Consider the following 23,678-nt stretch of genomic DNA (forward strand, 5'->3'; position numbering starts at 1 on the left):
CTTGCGGGTTAAGAGATGGTAAGTCGGTACACTTAAATGTGTGGCTAACAATCTGGGGGAGGAGGGAGGGCATCAGGAACACATATCATTGGCCTCTCTTCCAGGATAAGAGGGACTGGTGTAAGGAGGTGGATTGCACTGAAGGGAATTAATATTCTCACATGGAAGAATGCTGGAGCAACCGTGATTATTTTTTTAAATCACCTGGCATGTAGAGGTGACATTGGGATCCAGAACGACATGTCAGTAAGTAGCATTAACGGGAAGGCAGAGATGAGGTCAAAGAACGCCAAAAGGACGTCAGGAGGGTGCCACGTTAATAAGAATAGTGGCAGCAAAGGGCGAAAGTGAGTTTATTTCAGTGTAGGGGTAGAACAGTTAATGCAGATGTATTTAGAATCTGAATTAGTACATGGCACGGTGATTCATCCATTACAGAGATCTGTTTGAGAGAAGAGCAGGACTGATATAGAAACATTCCAGGATTTATATCACTCAGACAGTCCAGAGGGAGCTAAAAGAGGTTGGGGAGCTGTACTGCTGATCAGGCAGAATGTCACAAGGTTGAGGTCATCGCAAAGGCTCAGCCATTAAGTCAATGTGCGTAGAACTCAGGAATCGGGAAGGTACAATCATTGTGATGGGGTTATACTGTAGGTCACGCAATAGTCAGTGAGAGAGACGAACAGATATGTCAGCAGATTCTGGGCTGATGTATAAACAATAGAGTAGGTGTAGTGGGTGAATAATCTCCCCAGAATGACTGGGACTTCTTTATCACCTGAGGCTTGGATGGTGTATTCAGGACTGTTTACAGAAACAATATATAGACGGTCGACCAGGCAGGGCGACATTTTTGGCTTAGCATTGGGAAATGAGCCGAGCAAGATTATTGGAGATTCATTGGGATAGATTTAAGGATGATGATTCTGAAAGTCTTCAGGTGCTTATTGATAAGGATACGTCTGGACCTGCCGGTGAATGAATGGAATATTATGGAAGGCAAATTTCAGCAGATTTGGGCAGGAATCATTGAGGACAGTCTGGGAGCTGATGTTACAGGTTGTTACTGGATAGAGCTGCGGTTAGCTGATACCTGACATGTGAGATTCAATTACAGTCCAAACACTCAGAATGTAGGAAGTTTCTGTAGTAAGAAGAACGGGGATGTTTCGGAACTCAGCGTGATGAAAAATCTTTTTGTTTAAGAATATAAATTGAGGCGTATCTAAAGTCTTGCACGATGAAATTGGACAATGCCTTGTAGGATCATACAAGAAGCAAGAAACAAGTCACACTGTAAATCCAAAAAGTGCACATTCACCAAAAAATATCCTCATTGTGGAGGTTCAATAAGAATCCCAAGGCATTTTATGCATGCATTGATAACAATGGTATAGTGGGGAGAGGATAGAAACGCTCAAGGACAAAGGTGGGAGTTTGAGCCTGCAGCCAGTGTTGTCATGCAAAGTAGAATATTTTGCATTCACTGTCGTTCACTAAGCAGAAGGACATGAAGGAAAGCATGATCAAAAAGGTGTATGGTGATACTCTCTGGCGTGTTAATACAAAAGAGGACGTGCTGTTGGGTCTCTCAGAGCATTTAGATGGCAAAGTCCGTTGGGGGATTAGTCCATTGTGCTGTTCAAACTGTCGGGACTATACTATAAGATCACATATCTTAACAACATCTAGCCGGTATTGCAAGGGGAAGGGGAGTGTCTATCTCTGGTATAAACATGACCTGCGTATCTGACTGCACAGGAAACGTCAGCAGTCGAATACATGGAGAGTGAAATTTATAATATAACCATATAACAATTACAGCACGGAAGCAGGCCATCTCGGCCCTTCTAGTCAGTGCAGAACGCTTACTCTCACCTAGTCCCACTGACCCGCACTCAGCACATATTCCTCTATTACTTTCCTGTCCATATACCTATCCAATTTTACTTTAAAGTACAATACCGAACCTGCCTCTACCTCTTCTACTGGAAGCTCGTTCCACACAGCTACCACTCTCTGAGTAAAGGAATTCCCCCTCGTATTACCCTTAAGCTTCTGTCCCCTAACTCTCAACTTACGTCCTCTTGTTCGAATCTCCCCTACTCTCAATGGAAAAAACGCCTATCTATTTCAAGTCTCTCTATCCCCCTGATCATTTTAAATACCTCTATGAAGTCCCCCCTCAAACCTCTACGCTCCAAAGAATCAAGACCTAACTTGTTCCATCTTTCCCTGTAACATAGGTGCTGAAACGCAGGTAATATTCTAGTGAATCTTCTCTGTACTCTCTCTATTTTGCTGACATTTTTCCTATAATTCGGTGACCAGAACTGTACACAATTCTCCAAATTTGACCTCAACAATGCCTTGTACAATTTTAACATTACATCCCAACTCCTATACTCAATGCTCGGATTTATAAAGGCCGGCACACCATAATTATATTGAAACTAATGGCATGGTGATCACTGGACTCCAAGTGCTCCCCAACACAAACCCCCTTCACCTGACCTATTTCATTCCCTAACAGAGGATCCAACACTGTCCCTTCTCTAGTTCGTTCCTCTATGTATTGATGAAAAAAAAATATCCTGTACACATTTTACAAGCACCAAACCATCCATCCCTTTTACAGTATGGGCTTCCCAGTCTATGTGTGGAAAATTTAAAACTCCCACAATCACATCCTGTCCGTACTACAAGTATCTGCTATCTGCTTGCAAATGTGCTCCTGCAATTCTCGCTGCCCTTTAGGTGGTCTGTAATACACCCCTATAAGTGTTACTGCACTTTTCCCATTCCTCAATTTCATCCAATTAGTCTCCCTAGACGAGCCCTCTAATCTATCCTGCCAGAGCACACTGTAATATTTTCTCTGACAAGCAACGCAACACATCCCCCTCTTGTCCTTCCGATCCTATCACACCCGAAGCAACGAAATCCAGGAATATTTAGTTGCCAGTCACATAACTGCTGCAACCATGTTTCACTAATAGCTACAACATCATATTTCCGGTTATCAATTGATGCTCTAAGTTCATCCATGTTTCTTACAATGCTAGTATTAAAATAAATGCATTTAAGAAATTTTACAGCTCTTCCTCTCTGTTTATCTCTAACAGTCCGAAGAACTTTACTGTCTTCTTTTTCTTCCTTCTCCCATATATCTGTTCCTACACACCGGCTCCCCTGCCCACTTGTAACTGGTTTAAATCATTGGAGCCCGTCTAGCAAACCTAACTGCAAGAATATTTGTCCCCCTCCAGTTCAGATGTAAACCATCCCGCCGGAACAGCTCCCAGCTTCCCTGGAAAACTGCCCAATTATCTATAAATCTGAAGCTCTCCCTCCTGCACCATGTCTTCAGGCACATGTTGATCTGTACTATCTTACTATTTCTAAACCCACCTACGCGTGGCACTGGTAGCAATCCTAAGATTGCTATCCTGGAGGTCCTGACCTTTAACTTGGCACCTAGCTCCCTAAACTCACCTTTCAGTACCTCCTCACTCTTCCTACCCACGTCATTGGGCCCTACATGGACCACGACATCCGGATGCTCACCCTCCCTCTTGAGAATACTGAGAACTCTATCAGTGATATCACGGATCCTGGTACCAGGGAGGCAACAGACCATCCGGGATTTTCGATCTCTTCCACAGAACCGCCTATTTGTCCCCCTAACTATCGAATCCCCTATCACTACGACTCTCCTCTTTTCCCTCCTTTCCTTCTGAGCTGAGGGTCCAGTCTCGGTGCCAGAGACGCAACCACTGCTACTTCTCCCTGGTAAGTCGTCCTCACTAACAGTATCCAAAACGGTATACTTATTGTTGATGGGAATGGCCACAGGTGTGCTTTGCTCTTCCTGTCTATTCCCCTTCCCTCGCCTGACAGTCACCCAACTACCTGTCTCCTGACTCCTAGGGGTGACTATCTCCCTGAAACTCCTGTCTATTTCTGCCTCTGCCTCCCGAATGAACCGAAGTGCATTCAGCTCCAGCTCCAGTTCCCTAACACGGTTAGTCAGGAGCTGCAGCTGGATGCACCTTTTGCAGGCGTAATCATCAGGAACAACAGTACTCGCCCTGACTTCCCACATACTGCAACGGAGCACTCAACTGCCCTAACTGCTGCCTCCATTACCGATTCCTAAGCTAATTAGATGAATTAAAGGAGCTTTCCCGGCCTTATCTCACCTGGAGTGAAGTTCATACTCAGCCTCTGCTCACTTTTAAAATACCCCCTCTGATTTCAGAGGCCGACTTTCACGTGCTTGCGCAGTCGTGCCCCGTTCAACCTCACCTCTGCCTGTTCTCGCCGAAGCCTGATTGAGCCAAAGCCGTCCCACTCTGCCTCAGTCCACACCGACAATGGCCGCTACGTCGATGGCCGCTGTATATGGCGGTCTTCCTTTTTAAACCTTTGGTGCGCTACGTCGCGCGCCTGCGCAGTCTAGCCTCTTTGCAGCGATCAGTTAAAATAACAGCTTCTCTCCGATCTTCTTTTACCTCTTTCCTCTCCGTCTCTTGCTGCAATATCTACATCTTTATTATCATGACAGAGGCTATAATACTTTCAGCACTGTACAGTGAGCACTCGGTCGTGTACACAACCAGCACTCGACTCTGCTGTTAAACGCCAGTATAACCCCAGCACATCAAACGACAAAGACCTGTACAACCCTGAAAATGGACTGCAATCCATGGACACTTTCTGTCCCCCTCCCTCCCACTGGACATCTTTCAGTGGAATTGATAAAGGTGAATATTGAATGTTACGTGCTTCAATTTCCAAAGTGTTTTTTTTTTCTAATGGCAGCGGCAGAAAGAAAAAAAATAAAACGATGTAGGCAAGTTATGGAAAGTTCCAAAAAACAAGACTTGTGTGTGACTAATTTCCCCATATTTACTGAGGTCATCTTGGTGTCGAGTCTCAGAGGAGCGGAATCTGTTCACATCCTGTACGATTTACCAGCATTTACGGCCTATACTATATTAGTCTGTGCAGATTTAGCATTTTCTCTAAAACGTTGATGATGTTCTAAAGATCAATCGTGAGCAATAGCCTGACTGATGTGGCTTAGAAACACACTGCCCTTGAATGGAATAACAATTGAAAAGTTGTGGATGCTGCCGTTCCATCACAGGTAAATCCCTCCCCACCGATAAGCAGCTCTACAAGGAGCGCTAACAAGGGAAAGCAGAATCCATCAACAAGGGGACCATCATCCAGGTGATGGTCGCTTCCCGATACTGCCATCAAGAAGGATTTAGAGGAGTATCAGGTCCGACAGCACCAGGTTCAGGAATAGCCATTACTCCTGAACGATCAGGCTTTTGAAGCAGAGGGGATCATCTCACTCACCACAACAATGACTTCTCATTCAGGAACTCCACAATCATGTTCCTGGTAGTTAATTCCTATTTCCTTCGATTTCCTTTTTTTTTTTTTTGTTTATTTACACAATTTTTGTCTTTGCGTGTTTTGTACGTTGTCCTTTCATTTGCGCAGTTTTTCATAGATTCCTTTGTGTTTGTTGTGTATTTACTGTGCATGCCCGCAACAAAATGCGTATGGTGAGATTTGTACTTTGAGAATACTTTTTTTTCGACATTGAACTTCCAGGAAAAGATCTTGTGAGAATAGGTGGGGCGAGATTGGACTTTTCTCTTTGGTGGAAGCATGATGAGAGGTGAATTGAAAGAGCTTGTCAGGGTCCGGTCCGGTCCGGAATCTGCGTTCCTTGTCTCGATCCGGTCCGAGGTCTCCGGACTGTCCTAATGCGACAGTGTGTCGCTGTCTGAGTACCAGAGTCAGAAACTTGTCGAGGAGGCTGCAGAAAATTCCCAATTGTTCGTGGTACATATAATATGGTAAAAGAGGGTTGAGCTCCTACACAGTGAATATAGGGAGTTAGGAAAGAAATTAAACAGCAAAAATTGAAGAATACTAATCTTGAGATTACTCCCACTGCCACATATTGGTGAGGATAGTAAAAGAATGATGATTTAGATGAATATGTGACCAAGAGACTGATGCAGAGGGTATGATTTAACTTTCTTGGATCACTGCAATTTCTCCTATGGTAGGGGAACCTGTAGAGAACAGAGGAAATACTCCTGAACTGGTGTGGGACCAATATCCTGCAGATTTGCGAGTGTTCCTCGAAATAGTGTAAATAGGAATGGGAATCAGTGTGACCCTGAACTGGGGAGAATACGGTCAACAGTGGGAGGAAATTTAGTCAGCAGGATAGACAAGAACACATATGAAGGAGAGGAAGGATATTGGTTTAAACTGCATTTACTTCAATGCAAGATGTTTGACGGGTCAGGAGGATGAACTCAGGTGTGACTGACTCTGGCAACCGCCGGATCACTTTTTCTAATTTTATAGGTCAATGATTTCCATGCCAGAATTAATGGATTTGTGGTCAACTTTTCAGACAATTTGTAGATAGGTGAAGAGGCAGATAGTGTTAGGAAGCAGGGAATCTGCAGAAGGACAGCCACATGGAGAGAATGGACAAAGAAGAGGCAGATACATTATAGATTAGGGATGTGTATGATCATGCATATAAGCAGTAATGGCATAGGGTATTTACTCAGCAGGTTTAAAACTGAAAAGAATAAAAAGCGGAGGTTCAGAGGGACCTGGGAGTCCTCCTGCAGGATTTCTAAAAGTTAACTTGCAATATGCTTCAGAGCTAAGGAAGACAAATCAAATGCTGTCATTCAAATCCATGACAAGTATACAAAAAAAATGTATTGCTGAGCTTCAACAAGGCATCGGTCAGACTGGCTGTGAAGTACTGCGAGCATTTGAGGGACCCATACCTAAAAAAAAGAGATGTCCTCAGCCATGCATTCAACTGCCATCTTCTCCTATTCTTACCATCACTATCACGTAACACTGGCAACAATCCTGAGAACACCACCCTTGAGTTCTTGTTCTTCAGTCTTCTGTCTAGTCCCCGAAACTGACACTTCAGGACCTCATCTCTCTTCCTGCCTATGTCGTTGATGCCAACATGTATCGCGAATTCTAGTTGCTTTCCCTCTCGTACCAGGATGTCGTGCACCCGGTCAGAGACATCCCGGACCCTGGCACCCTGGAGTCAACAAGCCATGCGTGTGTCCTTCTCATGTTCACAAAATCTCCGGTCTGGTCCCCTGACTATAGAGTCTCCAGTGACGACAGTTCTCCTCTTCTCCGTCCCACCCTTCTTTATCACAGGGTCAGACTCAGTGCCTGAGGCACTGCCACCGTGGCTTACCCCTGGTCGGTTGTCCCAGCCAACTGCATCCAGGATGGTATACATATTATTCAGTAAAATGTCTGCAGGAGTGCTTTGCACGACCTGCTTGCTCACCTTCGCTTTCCCCCTCTGACAATCACCCAACGACCATCTTCCGGCAGCCCAAGTGTGACTACCTCCCTGTATCTCTCATCTATGACTGCCTCATTCTCCCATAAGTACAGAGGATATATCAGGGGTAAGTTTTTTATATATATACAGAGAGAGTTGAGTGCGTGAAATAGACTGCCAGCGACGGTGGTGGAGGCAGATGCGATAGTGTCTTTTAAGGGACTCCTAGATAGGTACTAAGAGCTTAGAAAAATAAAGAGCTATGTGTCACCCTAGGCAAATTCCACAGTAAATACATGTTCGGCATGGAATTCTCAGCACAAGGGCCTGTATTGTGCTGTATGTTTTCTATGTTTCTATATCAAGGAGTTGAACTGCACGTGCATATAACGAGAGCTGTCTAACACATCTCTTTCTACCTCAGGCCACAAGCTTATCAATCACCCCTCGTACAATGTTTACAACAACTGCAGTCTCTGCATATCTGTGATTCCAATTTCCGCTGACTGTTTGGATTTCCATAATACCATATCCTTATCTTGAAGTGGTATCGATATAGAAACATAGAAAATTTACAGCACAACTTTTTGAGTGATTATGCAGAAAGTTTGAAGTTAAGCACTCATCTCCTTCTACCTTAGATCACGAACTTACCAATCACCCGGATGAGTTATTAGCTGATGAGTTATTAACTTCAAACTGTCTGCATAATGACTGAAAGAGTTGAACTGCATGTGCATGTAACGAGAGTTGTATAACTCATCTCCTTCTACCCTAGGCCACGAATGTATCAATCACCCATCTGTGCACACTTCTAGACGTCTAAGATTCTTATGCTTCACGACCGCTAGACTAAGTGTGAAAATGTAGGAGGAGATGATTTTGAAAAATAAATATGCTAGGTTTTCTGAAATTGACTCCTTCTAGCTTAGGCCACGAACATATCAATTACCCCTCGTAAGGTAGTTATTAAGAGACTTTAACCTCGTTAGATTGACTGGGCCAGCAATAGTGTAAAAGGCATAGAGCAAAATGTGTGTAAAGTGTCCTAAGAAGCTTCCTTTATCGAAATATAGAGGACACTACTTGAAAGGGTACAGCAATGGCCTCCTGCTACAATTGATGCAAGTGGCAGAATTGTGTGAGCATTTTGTGTCACTGTCTGGTCCGTTGATTACTCATTTCCCTTTAATTTCCTTTTCCCAGTGTTCCACTGGGCTCCTTGATTAGGGCACCTGATCCTCATTCAAACCGGCAGGACAAAACTCCGCCTTACATCTGCTGGTTAATCAACGTAGCCAGTGCGACTATGTTTGTCCCAGGGCAGCCGTGTATCTTGGACTCTAAGTTGCCTCGGTGCCTGTGGCTCTTATTGAATTCAGTTGTTTTCGTGTTCAGCTGAGTTTCCGTCCATTTTGCCACTACTCCAAGTTAAGATGCAAATTCTGTCGTTTTCATGTTCCGCTGAGATTTGCTAGCTGATTGCTGCCACTCCGAGTCGCCGAGAATATGGGACCGTCTTCCGAGCCGCCAAGAACAATGGACCGTCTTCATGAACTTCTCCGTGTCTAGATACAAATGGACTGTCATTGTTTGCTTTCTGTCGTCTCGTTTCCAGCTGAGTAGGTCTGACCGTTTACCACTACTCCGAGCTGGGAATTCTTTCTCTTCGTTTCAAGCTAAGTGACTACTGGCCGTTTGCCGCTTCCTGAACTACACCGTGTTGGGATTCGTATTGTCAGTGGGTGTTTGTTTAGTTGTCTCGTTCCCAGCTGAGTAGCTCCAGCCGTTTGCCGCTAATCTGCGTTGGGAAGTTTGTCTCTTCGTGTCTAGCTGAGAATTGATGGCCGTTTGCCGCTGCTCCGAGCCAAGATATGAATCGTCTGTCTTTGTTTGGTGTTGCCATGTCCATGTTCCAGTTCCAGGTTCCGAGTCTAAGTCAGGTTCCGACTGCAAGTCAGGTTCCGAGTCCAAGTCATGTCAAAATCCATCTCCGTGCCTGTGTCCTGCAGCTGAGTTCCCCTCAGTCGCTCCGTGCAGCACTTTGGCTCCAATAACCAGAATTCTTACTGCTTTTAAATGCTTAAGGTTAACAATGCAATCCATTAACAAGATAAATTCCTACAGAGGACTGGAGCAAATTTAAGAGCCATTAAGTGGGATCTTGCAGTGGTTGACTGGGAAAGCTTGTTTACAGGAAAGAAGCATCTGCCAAGTGGAAGGTCATTAAAAGTGTGAGTTCAAGAGTTCAGGACCTGCATGTTCCTTTTGGCGTAAAGGGAAAGGCTGTCACATTTGAGAAACCCTGCTTGATGAGAGATACTGGGACGTTGATTGGGAGAGTGTAAGTCATACACAGAACATAATGATTTTGAATCAGGTAATCTCTTAATAACTACAAAGGTACAAATGTATTAAAGTTAGAAGGTAAACGTTGGAGATGAGAACGATCTGAAAGGCAAGATGAGAGAAATGCCCAAGATATTCTATAGCTATATGCAGAGCTAAAGGGAGTAGGTACTGTTAAAGATTAGTATGACCAACTGTGTGTGGAACAGGGGAAATAAAACGATTTTTAAATGAACTTTTAATTATTACATGTTTCTTTTTATTGTGATGGAATTGAAGTAAATGTAAGAAATGAGTGGTGATGTTTTAGACCACATATGAATTATCGGGAGGAGGTATTATAGTTTTTCAGTGTATTCATATTGTTAAATCACCAGAGCCTGACCATGTGGGACTCAATGCGAAAGTGTGCAATATTTTGCAGAGAACCTGAAGAGGTTTTTGCTTCGTACCTGTCCACAAGTGAGCTTTCGGATAACTGCAGAGTGGTTAACCTGCTACTGCTGTTTGAAACACGAGGCAAAAACATGGCAGAAAACTATCAGCCAGTGAATCAGTGAGTCATGTCTTGTATTATATCAGGAGGTAGCTGGGATTGTAAGTGAAGATGCATGTTGCATGTTCGCAGAATGGCTTTTAGCAAGGCAGTTGCCATAATACGTCATGGCAGATTAGTCCAACAGCATGGGATCCCGACGGAGGGAGCAGATTGGATTCACAATTACCTCACTGACAGGAAGCAGAGAAACTTTGTTTCACAGAAGGGAGGGATTTGTTTTGTGGTGTGCCACTGGGGTCAGTTCTGGGACAGAAGTTGTTTGAAATTTATCTGAAAGTACAGGTCGCAAAAGACACTAAAATAGGTTGTGCTACAGATTGTTCAAAGGAGATCATCTGGCAACGTGGTCTGACGTTTGGCAAATGGCCTTCAAAGCAGATAAGTGTGAGGAATTGTTTTTTGATGCAGTGAAGGTTGGAGCACTGGGAAGTCCTATGGGACAGGATAAGGTAAAGTTGTTTTCCCAGGAAGGAAGTGATTAAAAACAATAAGACACTGGTTTAACAACATGAGGTGAGAGATTTTATATTTTAATATTTGGGAGATTTAAGTGAATTGTCCTTGTGCGTAAGGAATGGAAGTAGACTTTTTTTTAAAAATGCATCCACGACATTTTTCTTTGCCAGTACATAAATCGACCCACTAAGTATTCGGCAGTGAGTTGTGCAGAATGTCAGTGGATGAGAACACCGGAACTCGTCAACAAAGAACACAGGATATTTCAAATCAATTCAGGGGTAGGGAGTTGGAGAGTTGGAAATTAAGGTGTGTTTAATTATTATAAACCACATCTGAGTAGTGTGGATGGCAAGTAGTTCTAGTGCCTTTAAAAAGTATTCAGCCGTAATCCTTTGCTCATATAAATGAGGATTACAATGAGGTGTTTTGAACTGATAATATTTTTGTGAACCTTAGGCTATGGTTTTCCACAGAAGAGCACCAGCACATAGGAAAATGTAAAGCATAAGAAAGAAAAAAATAAAAACTGAAATTATAACAGTTCATAGTATTCATATCCCTTTGTTAGTTGTAAGTTGAATCAACTTTCACAGTATTTACAGCTAATAGTTATTTTGGATAGGTCGCTATTAGCTTCCCTATTCCTCCTTGCTAAATTGCTCAAGTTGTGCCAGGTTAGTTGGACAGCTGTTCTGCGGTCTGGCCAGAGATGTTCGAGTGTGTTAATGTCAGGACTCTGATCGGGCCGTTCAAAGGCATACATTTTCATCATTTAAAGCCAGTCCCTGGCTACTCCGCAGTGCGCTTTGCAGTGTTGTCCTGATGAACGTCAGACTTCCTCCCTAGTTTCAACTTTCCAACAGATTTTCATCCAGGTTCTCTCTGTATTTAGCAGCATGTATCTTCCCATCAGTTCTCGATTGACATCCTTTCCCTGCAGCTGAAATATATTACATAGCATGACGCTACCTATACCATACTATACAGTAGGAATGGTATTACCCAGTTGATGTGCAGTATCACAATGCCACCACTCGCACGGCTTAGAGTTGAGGGAAACAAATCCACTTTCGTCTCATCTGACCAACATAATTGAATCCACATCTTTATAGCACCTTATAAATGGCTCTTTAAAAGTCTTTACAGAAAATGATACGTTCTTTTTTAAACCAGACGCTCTATTTTTGGATTCACACATACAAACAAAAAACAATTGTGGAGGTTGCAGAGCCAGGAAATACACAGCAGTCTCACTTACAAGTGCTCTTCTTCTCCAGTGACTAAGTTTAGAGGGGTCGACTTAACCTCGGTAGTGTGGCTGTGGTTTCATATTTTCCCCCATTTTTCACAATCGACTGCTCTGAGTTCCGAAGTATATTCAGTGCTTTTGAGATAATCTTGTATCCTTCCTCAGATTTATGCTTCTCTGTTATTTTACTGACTTGTAGTGAATGTTCTTTTATCTTAATTTTTGGTTGGTCAGTTCAAAATTTACCGTGGTCGTGGACATTACAGATAGAGAGGGGATATTGATTCCTTTAGAATTCATTGAAAACAGGTGGTCTTCCCAATTTCTATATCAGCAAATTGGGTGAGTTGGCAAGGTTATACACTATTTTGCACAAAGAGAAGTTAGTGTAGCAATTACAAAGCGCGTGGATACTTTCTCAGCCTCGCATTTTTGGTTTTAACTTTTCATGAATCGTTCTGAGGTTTTTAGGACTTTTCTTTTGATTTGACATGATGCACAATGCTTTGTAGATTTGCTCAAAAATTTTGTTGAGAAAATGAGACGGTAAAATATGAAAGTAGCTCTGAAGTCTGAATACATTTTCAATGCACGGTATCTGCAAGTTCATGCACATCGGAGAAATGAGAGGCATTTTAGAGTGAAACAAGGGATATTGAAATATTGATTTTTTTAATATATTTTTATTTCGATTTTTAAAGATAATTACATAGAGCGAATAGTATAATAGAATAGTAGAGTATAATTTCAGCCCTCCCCCCTCCTCTTAACCCTTCCCCCTTTAATATCCCTATCTGAAAAAAAAAGATAAAAGAAAATGAAAGAAGAAAGAAAGAAAGATTGCTTGGATATCGGAAGATATCCACATGCTCCAGGGAGTTGAAAATAACTTTAATATAGATAGATAGATAGATAGATAGATAGATAGATAGATAGATAGATAGATAGATAGATAGATAGATAGATAGATAGATAGATAGATACTTTATTCATCCCCATGGGGAAATTCAACATTTTTTCCAATGTCCCATACACTTATTGTAGCAAAACTAATTACATACAATACTTAACTCAGTAAAAATATGATATGCATCTAAAATCACCCTCTCAAAAAGCATTAATAATAGCTTTTAAAACGTTCTTAAGTAGTTTACTTAAATACATTCAGTCCTAACCCCGGCACGTTAACATATCTTACTCCTGGCGGTTGAATTGTAAAGCCGAATGGCATTGGGGAGTATTGATCTCTTCATCCTGTCTGTGGAGCATTGCATCTATAGCAACCTGTCGCTGAAACTGCTTCTCTGTCTCTGGATGGTGCTATGTAGAGGATGTTCAGGGTTTTCCATAATTGACCGTAGCCTACTCAGCGCCCTTCGCTCTGCTACCGATGTTATACTCTCCAGTACTTTGCCCACGACTGAGCCCGCCTTCCTTACCAGCTTATTAAGACGTGAGGCGTCCCTCTTCTTAATGCTGCCTCCCCAACACGCCACCACAAAGAAGAGGGCGCTCTCCACAACTGACCTATAGAACATCTTCAGCATCTCACCACCAAACATTGAATGACGCCAACCTTCTAAGGAAGTACAGTCGACACTGTGCCTTCCTGCACAAGGCATCTGTGTTGGCAGTCCAGTCTAGCTTCTCGTCTAACTGTACTCCCAGATACTTGTAGGTCTTAACCTGCTCCACACATTCTCCATTAACTGGCTCCATATGAGGCCTAGATCTCCTAAAGTCCACCACTATCTCCTTGGTCTTGGTGATATTGAGACGCAGGTAGTTTGAGTTGCACCATATCACAAAGTCCTGTATCAGTTTCCTATACTCTTCCTCCTGTCCATTCCTGACACACCCCACTATGGCCGTGTCATCAGCGAACTTCTGCACATGGCAGGACTCCGAGTTATATTGGAAGTCTGATGTGTACAGGGTGAACAGGACCGGAGAGAGCACGGTCCCCTGCGGCGCTCCTGTGCTGCTGACCACCGTGTCAGACCTACAGTCTCCCAACCGCACATACTGAGGTCTATCTGTCAAGTAGTCCACTATCCAATCCACCATGTGAGAGTCTACTCCCATCTCCGTTAGTTTGTGCCTTAAGATCTTGGGCTGGATGGTGTTAAAGGCACTAGAGAAGTATATATATATATAGAGGGAGGGAGAGAGAGAGAGAGAGAGAGAGAGAGAGAGAGAGAGAGAGAGAGACAGAGAGAGAGAGAGAGAGAGAGAGAGAGAGAGAGAGAGAGAGAGAATATATATATATATTTCTTTCTTTCCCCAAATGGCTAATAACTTTATCTTCAAAGGGGTTATATATTTAGTCCTATCTTTTGTAAATAAGGATTCCAAATTTTCAGAAATATATCATATTCATTTCTTAAATAACACGTATTTTTTTCTACTGGAATGCAGCTAAAAATCATTATTCCAACGGTCCATAATTAAGTATGAATGTGATTTCCAAGTAACTGCAATAGCCTTTTTGGCTACTGCCAATGCAATTTTTATACATCCTTTCTGATATTTGTTCAATTTAAGTTTAGGTTTTATCCCTTCAATATCACCTAGTAGAAATAATGCTGGATTATGTGGAAGTTGTATTCTAATGATTTGTTCCAATAAAACTCTTAAATTTATCCAGAAAGGCTGAATTTTAAAACAAGACCAAGTAGAATGTAAAAAAAGTACCAATTTCTTGATTACATTGAAAACATTGATCAGATAAATTTGGATTTAATCTATTTATTTCTGTGGTGTAATATATAATTGATGTAAAAAAATTATATTGTACTAGTCTAAGTCGGACATTTATTGAATTTGTCATACTGTCAAGGCATAGTCTTGACCAACTTATTTCATCAATGTTAATATTCAAATCAGTTTCCCATTTTTGTCTTGACTTATGAATTCCTTGTTTAATTGTCTGTTTTTGAATCAAATAGTACATACAAAAAGTATTTTTTCAATTTTTTTCTTTTTTGAATTAAAATTTATATTTCATTAGGCTTCGGCATTAACATTGTTTGACCCAGAGAGTCTGATTCTAATTCCGTTCCACTGTCACTTTCACTTTCAGTATCAATCACAGCTGGGACTTGTCGTTTTATTTGCTCCTGTTTGCGCATGCCCGCTTTTTCACGCATGCGCAGTTCCTGCTATTTCTTCTTGGAGGCTGTTGACATTGTCGCGGTCTCCTGTTCCACACTGCCGAAAGTGATAGGTACTTCGCCGGGAGGAGATCCAACTTGACTGCGATGCTCCATTTTAATGGTCGGCCTTCTTTCTTTGCCAACTCGCGCTGTCTTCAAAGTAGTAGTTCTCTTCTGTTTCGCTTCAGGAGACATATCTAAAAATAGAACTGAGTTACTTATAAGTAATGTTTTGAAATTATTTATTATCTCTTCATCACTTAAAACTTTATTTTACTAGGTTTTACGGGAGAGCTGGTTTTCCACGTCTCGATCCTACGTCAACGCGTGACGTCCCCCGAGAGATTGATTGAAGTAATAGGAAACATGTGGTAGGGAAAAGCACTAAATTAAATTGCATCAAAAATGTATGGAGAGTTTGAAAGAAGAAATCAGAAGGTCAACGCAAATAAGTGTATCAGTTGCAAACAGGATTAGAGGAGTGAACAATAATAATAATAATAATAATAATAATAATAATAATAATAATAATAATAATAATACAACTGCATTAAGAAGTATGTGACGAGCGAGAGGATGTGTCGTGTGATAGGTGCGATAGGTGAAACTTCTGAACGGAGTTTGAGGAGGTATCGGAGGTATCTGATGAATACTTTGCATCAGCATACATCAGGGAAAAAAAAACTTGGTATTGGTGGGGATGACATGCAGCGGACTGAAACGCGTGAGCATACAGACATTAAGAAAGAGGATGTGCTGGAGCTTTTGAGAAGTACTAAGTTACATTAGTCACCGGGACCGGAGGAGATATACTCCAGGCTACTGTGGGAAGCGAAGGAGGAGATTGCTGAGACTCTTGCGATGATCTTCGTGTCATCAATAGGGATGGAAGAAGTACCAGAGGATAGGAAGATTGCAAATCTTGTTCAATTGATCAAAAAAGGGAGTAGAGATAACCTAGGAAATGTAAGACCAGTGAGTCTGACTTCGGTGGAGGGCACGTTGTTGGAGATGATCCTGCGAGGCAGGATTTATTTGCATCTGGAGAGACATAATGTGATTCGTGATAGTCAGCATTGCTTCGTCAAGGGAAGATCTTGCCTTATGATCCTTATTGAATTCTTCGAGGATAAAACTAAACACATTTATGAAGGTTGAGCAGTGGATGTAGTGTGTATGAATTTCAGTAAAGCCTTTGATAATGTTCCCCATGCAAGGCTACTTCAGAAAATAAGAAGTCATGGGATCCAAGGAGAAATTGCTTTATGTTGTAGATTGTTCGTATTCTGCGTTGAGGTCAGTGACCAGTAGTGTTCCGCAGGGATCTGTTCTGGGAACCCTTCCTCTGCGATTTTTATAAATAACCTGGATGAAGTAGTAGAAGGGTGGGATAGTAAGTTAGTTGATGACACAAAGGTCGGAGGTGTTGTGGATAGTCTGGGGAGTTGTCAAATGTTACTCTGGGATATCGATAATATGCCAAACAGAGCGGAGAATTGGCAGGTGGACTTCAACCCAGATAAGTGAGAAGTGCTTCATTTTGGTAGGTCCAATCTGAGGCCAGAATATAATACAAATGGTAGGACTCTTGGTAGTGTGAAGGATCTGAGAGATGGTGGGGTCCGAGTCGATAGGAATTCAAAGCTGCTGTGCAGGTTGACAGTGTTGTTAAGAATGTGTATCGTGTGTTGTCATTCATCAACAGTGGAACTGAAGGAGCCATGAGGTATTGTTAGAGATATATAAAACAATGGTCAGATGCCACTTGGGGTACTGTATTCAGTCCTGGTCACCTCACTACAGGAAGGATGTGGATACTGTAGAGTGCAGATGAGATTTACAAATATATTGGCTGGATTGGAGGGCTTAACTTATGAGAACAGGTTGATTGTACTCGTCATTTCCTCATTGGAGTGTCGGAGGCTGAGAAGATCTGATAGAGGTGTATAAGATTGTGAGCGGCATTAATCCTGTGGATAGCCAAAGGATTTTCCCAGGGCTGAAATGGCTAACACGGGGGGAGGGAGGGGCATAATTTTAATGTGCTTGGAAATAGGTATCGAAGGATTATCGGGGTTATGTTTTTCAAACAAAGAGTGGTGGGTGCGTGGAATGCACCGCTGCCGGCATTGGTGGAAGTGGATACAATAGGGTCTTCTAAGAGCCCTTAGATGGGTACATACGTTCGGGAAATTCTAGGCAGTCTCTAGAATAGGTTAAATGGTCGGCAGAACATTGCAGGCCGAAGTGCAGTGAATTTCTATGTTCTATGTCCTGTGTTCAATGAGTCTACTCGCCGTTCCTGACCTCCTTGTATCTGGCATGTTCAGCTGCTTGTGAGTCCGTGTGCTTGCAAAAGTTACACTATTACGTCAAAAGTACCCTCCAAGCAACTCCGTGAAATAAAAAAAAGGTTATTGAAGTGCAAGAAAATTAGTAAAGCACAAGGGCAACAGTTGTTCTAGGTTGAGTCTACCCCATCTGAGCCACTGAAGCATGTAACTATTCCAGAGTAGTCATACGTCTCTTGTTGGCCTCCATCACTAGCCCCTTCTTGAATGACCTCTCAGTTTTTGAGGACGGCTTGCTCTTGACAGATGCAGAACAGTGCCATATTCTTTTCAACAACTTATGTCCCTGAACTGATCTCTGTGACGCATCACAAAAGATAAGCCTCCAATTTGAAAAAAATGTTGCAAGTTATTTCTGTTGGTGTTCATTTTACATAAGTTGCAATCAAGTGTCTGTGGCTTATCTATGTATAATACAGACCAGATGTATTTTAACAAATTGCAATCTATTGGCCACAAAAATGACACTTCGGTTGCAGATTTAAGATAAGCACCAATGTACGGGGTAGACGGTGATCCTTCATTTGAGGTTGGCGGTGAAGCGTCGAGATAGTGACATCTGGACTAATTCTCCTCATGGGTTGTTAGTTACGCAATCAAATGGAGCAGTATTGTACACCATTTATAGGTGTGTTTGAGCTAGATACTTACGGTCAGCTGACTACAGGGAACTCTCATTTGATTATTCTCAGATTGAATTGAAAATATGCGTGTCTTGGGAATGACCAGGACACGCTGTAACATTACCACTGTGGTCACTGTTAAGGCTCCAGAGACAACATTAACATCATGGAGAATGGTGGGCGTGGAATAGTAATGACGTCGGCAGCTTGGCTTGCAGTGATATCATCATCTCAGTTCAGTGAGCTGAGCAAGCAATGACAATATCAGAGAGGTGACGTGTTTTGAAAGTGCAGACCATTCTGCATATTGAATACAAGAGCCCATAACCATTTTGACGTTCTGCAAAAACACTCAATGTGTTTGTTTGTGTCCGCTGTTCCGCAGTTCCAGTACAGTTAGTGGCTGTCCTGGAAGTCAGAGAAGAAGAGTTTGCGTGTGACCTGTGGAGATTTTGGGCAAATTTATCAAGTCTGTGTTTCACTAACGTCCCCATCTACAACTAAATTTTCCATGGAATAGTTTCCCTTATTGGAGCAACAATTAATATTATTGCAAAACCTTTAATAATAACATGTCCTGTTTTCATTTTCTACCAACATGTGGTGTATCCCTGTAACGTTCTCGCTCGGGTGTGAAGTAACGCCGAGGTAAACGTCGAGATAAACCAGAATCAATGCAAACGAGACCGCAGTAAGATTAACCATTTACTGTTCACTCTTCACATTAACGCATGGTGAAAACTGTTGAAAAACAATACAGGATTGGTACAGTGTTTGTTCCCTTCTAAATATCACATTTACATTGTGAATACTTGCAAAGGTAAAACTACAATAACTACATTACATTAAAGTGCAGCATACAGTCAGAATCTAGCTGATCCATTGGCTGCTTTAGATACACTTCAATACAAACTATCCCGACTCTTTAACTGACGAAAAGGTAAACCTTACCGACCGTCGTTACTTTTAACAGAATCGGCGTTAACATTCTAACTCAAAATAACGATTATCTAATGACTTACAGCGTTGCTTTCACTGTGTCTTTGGTGCATAGAGAGACCCTAGTCAGCGTTATGGTGGCACATGTGAGTGACACCCACCCTTGCGTGAATCTCAAACCGGTAATTCCCCACAAGACGCGGCGAACCCGGATGTGACGTCATCGCAGCCGCGATGTATTACAGACAAATCAATTGATTTAAACAATCCTAACTTTAACTAAAAAAATGCTAACAAATTACTACGCGAAAATATTATAAACTAAATAACTGCCATAAAGGAAGCACAATCCCATATTTCGGAATGTGCTGACCTACAACGGGTTAACTTCATCTATTTCTGATGCAATTAATCTGATTTGTGATACGCAAATAATTACCTTTGTTGTTGTGCACAGCCTGAGCGTTCATGCGCAGCATGCTTCACAACATTTTTGGGTGCTTAACTACGTTATACATATGCTGACATTTTAAAAATTATACTTAATATGTTATTGCCAGTATTCGAGATCAGAAAAAGAAGCAGCTGTATCAAGCTGTAAGTGACGTATACTCGATATTTTTATGTTTCCCGCTGTTCCATTGTCTGCATCAATGAATAGAAGCTGCTTCTCTTTTCATATTTTTGGTTCATTATCCACTCCTCCACTGAACAATTTCTGGTATTACTTTTGTGCAGATAGACCAAATAAAACAGATGTAATGCGCTCCTATCCACCACTAGCCGGCGGGGTACACCGGAGCATGCTGTAAACCCTGCTTACTGAAGAATACTGGATATGGTCTAAGTATTTGTAGCACAGTTACAGATTGGCTGCTTTGCCTGCCTTGTGTCCGGGTTCGGAACATCTTATCGGGACTGTAGAGGAGCTTGTATTGGGAGGGGAAAGATCCAGTTCTGGTGGTCCATTGTGGGGTCAGACGACTAGGGTAGAACAAAGAAAGAGTTTCTACTAAGGGAAATTGAGCAGCAAGGGACTAAATTGAAATGCAGAACGAAGGTGGTAATCTTGGCATTGCTACCTGAGGCATGAGCAAATTGGCATAAGGTCAGGAAGATTAGAGAGTTAAATGCCAGTTCATGAAGGTTATTATAGATTATAGGGAGAACCTGATCATTTGGGGAAGAGGGTCACAGAGTTGCAAATGGATCATAATACAAATATGCACTTTCTGAGGAGTTTGAAGAGAGCTGGAGTATGCACATCTATACTCACATTCATTCTACAGGTACGCAATCGGGTGCAAATCATTTATGAAGCAGACTTTATTCCCAATACAAGTTACTAAGTAAACTATATAAAACCGTTTCTTTCTTTTAAATGTCAATGCTTTGAGCAGTGTTTTATTACATTACTACACTTCAATTAGTAGCACTGCTGCTACTCATGTAAACGATGGTTTACAACTGCAATAATTGAGGGGATTCCTCACCCGACCAAGACTCTCCGTCTCCAGTCGTAGAACAGCACTACCCTCTGATCCTTCACCACTGAGCCCTTGACGTGGCTGGACTGAACATCAGTGCGTCCCTCTGCATGTACCCCTGCAGCCTGAAATGTGCCAGAAGGAGCCAGGCAGCAAAGGGCTGACTTGGTGTTAAACAGGATATTAGCAGAGAACACTTATTGGTGCCTGGTTCTACCTTCTCCCTTTGCCTTCTTTACCTCCACCAAAGATGATACTACTTTACTCAGATGGCTGCTCAGTGACAAACTGACTGCTTTTTCTCTTTTATACACAGCTCCCCGACCTCCCGAGTAAGGCGCAGAGAGGCAGACTTGGGAAGAGGATGAGACAGAACCAGATTGACGGACTGCAGAGAGCGGCCGTCCTCTTTCAGCTCTACCTGCACTTTAACACATCTGCCAATTTCCAACGGTATATGCACAACAGAATTGAAACACAACATTCCAGGCAAACTGTCTCACACACCAGGTCTAAACTGAAGGATTACCTCGTTTTACTGTCCAAAGCTCTGCTTCAGAATTATAATAAATAATTTTCTATTCGAAAGAGAAACACTAGAGGAGCCGGTGAAAGTGATGTCAGTCGTTCCCCGGGACCAGGAACAGTGCAGCGCTCGCCTTCATCACATAGAGCAGCTAGTGGGCAAGGGTGCAGTTGGTCTCAATGTAAAACAGTTGTGTTACCAGATAATGAGAACAGAATGAAAAAATAGTCTCAGGGAGCAGCTGCATATACAAGCAGAATTGTGATTCTAGACAACACAATAAAAGCGATTCAGGAAGCAAAATCGGACTGGATCTTCACGGAATACAGAAATAGCAGAAAAGTGCTCAAACAGGTGATTGGAAAACTCAAAAGGAGGACATAAACTGTTCTTGGTGAGCTGGAGCAAGGATAATTTCAAAGCATTTTACACTTATTCCCTGGAAGAGAATGACAGGAGATTTGATGGTGGTATAGAAAATTATGAAGGTTATGGATATTATGAATGAATGCAGGCGTTGTATTGTGAGAAATATGTTTTATCTTCCAGCTATTGCAGGATAATGATTGCAGGCTGACCGTGAGTTGGACCTCAGTATTCCAACATAATCAATGTTACAGCACTGTCCAGTGGACGGTCTAAAGCCCGGATGCAAATGGAAGAGAGTTGGGGATCCCAACACTTGCATTCAAATTCCGTAAAAACCCAGAGCTGCAGAAACTTCAACGACCTCATCCCTGGGAGAGGATGTATCTACCATAAAGACTGGCTACACCTGGGGACAGCTTGAAAGACTGGCACAGCACAGCGGACTTGTTTCAGCGGCCTGTGGCCCAGTAGGCATGATCTCCGAAACGAACAATGCTCAACATGGATCAGTAAAAGTAAAAGGAGGAGGGTGACCTTGTTCATCATGTGCTGGTGAGCGGTGACAAACATATAGAGACAATGAACACTGGGGAAGACAAAGAGGGTGGGCGTCGTCTGTATCCCCTCATCTACTGCCTCTTCGTGCAGCAGAACAGGATGAGAAATTATCTAAGGAAGCTAATAAGGGAACTGTGTGACTATCATAGTTGAATTTAACCTTTAAGTTAATAAAGACTAATGATACTAGCATGATGCCGTGGAAGAGAAATATTTGCCGTGGTCAGGCCCTGTTTATTACAGCATGATATAACTGAACCTACTCAGGAGCAGGCCATGTAATGGGGTTGGATGGGGTAAATACGTCAGGGACGGATCAGTAGAAAAGCAGTGGCAGATATTAATCACCAGACATTAAACAGAATTGGATGGATGGATCGAGGAGAAAAATGAACTATCTCTGGTCAAAAATTGAGATTAAGGGAAACATTAAAGACTATAACAGAGAAAGTGCTGATGGCTGAAAGTAGACCAGCGGACTTCATTAACGAGTGGAGACAGACGCAATGGCAGAAACTAAAATGAAAAATGTAGTAAGTTAAAATCATCACTGTGAACTTAGTTCACTTTCTAACACACTGCATTAGTTTACAATCACCTTCACGAGAAGAAAACTAATGGGACTAAAATCAAACATAACCAGATCACAACGACCTGCACTCGATGGTTTTACAGGAAGTGGCTGGAGGGAAAATGGAGATCTAAGTCCAAGTTTGTCAAAATTCACAGATTACCAGGAAGGTCTCAGTGAAGTGGAACATCTCAGATATGTCTCAATTATTCAAGAATGGAAGACAACAACAGTTAATGTCGTATCTGTTGTTGGCAAGATGCTGGAGTTTGTGATCTGTGAATAAATAGCAAGTCATTGAGAAATGTTTAATGTCATCATACTGATTCAATGTCGTTTAGATTTGAAGAATTACAAATGAATCTTCCTTAGAAATGAGTCTTTCAGTCTATCTGATTCAGGCCAAGTGAAATGCCCATTTCAGTAGCAAACATATCTGTCTCAGGTAAATATTTCCTATCCTCATCCAACTCTAATATTTTGAGTCTTGTTAACATACCTGCCTCATTGGAAAGACATTGCCCATCAGATTTTATATTTGATCTCTTCCCTCTCACCATCCAGTGCCCTCTGGTTCCTGATTTTACATCTCTGTTGAAAAATCTCTGTGCATTCATACTATCTGTGACCTTCATTGCTCCATACACCTGGATAATAACACAGCACATTCTTCGACATTCCAAGGAATAAAATCCTAAACTACAGATCACTCAGACTGTTGAGACCCAACATTGACGTTATAAACTTCCCCTGCCTTATTACTAGCTTAATAACATCTTTCCTATAAAAGTGTGACCAAAACTAAATACGATATATCAATGTGACCTCGCATCTTATAAAACTTATATTTCCTGAGTGCACTTACCGATGAAGGCCAGTGAGCAAAAATGTTTCTTACTCAACCTGTCTATCTTTGACGTGGTTTGAGACCCTCTCAGCCCATTTTTTGAAAGTCAATTCATGTTTGATTAACATGAAAAGAGCGTTTCTAGATGTTAGAAGAGAACCTGTGTAGGTGGCAGACTTAGATTTTCAGAAGGCATCTAACAAGGTGCCACATAAAAAGCTGGTGCACAACACCGGAACCCAGTGGACTGGAGGAAAC

Source organism: Hemitrygon akajei, chromosome 1 (assembly GCF_048418815.1).
Source record: "Hemitrygon akajei chromosome 1, sHemAka1.3, whole genome shotgun sequence".
Taxonomy (NCBI): domain Eukaryota; kingdom Metazoa; phylum Chordata; class Chondrichthyes; order Myliobatiformes; family Dasyatidae; genus Hemitrygon; species Hemitrygon akajei.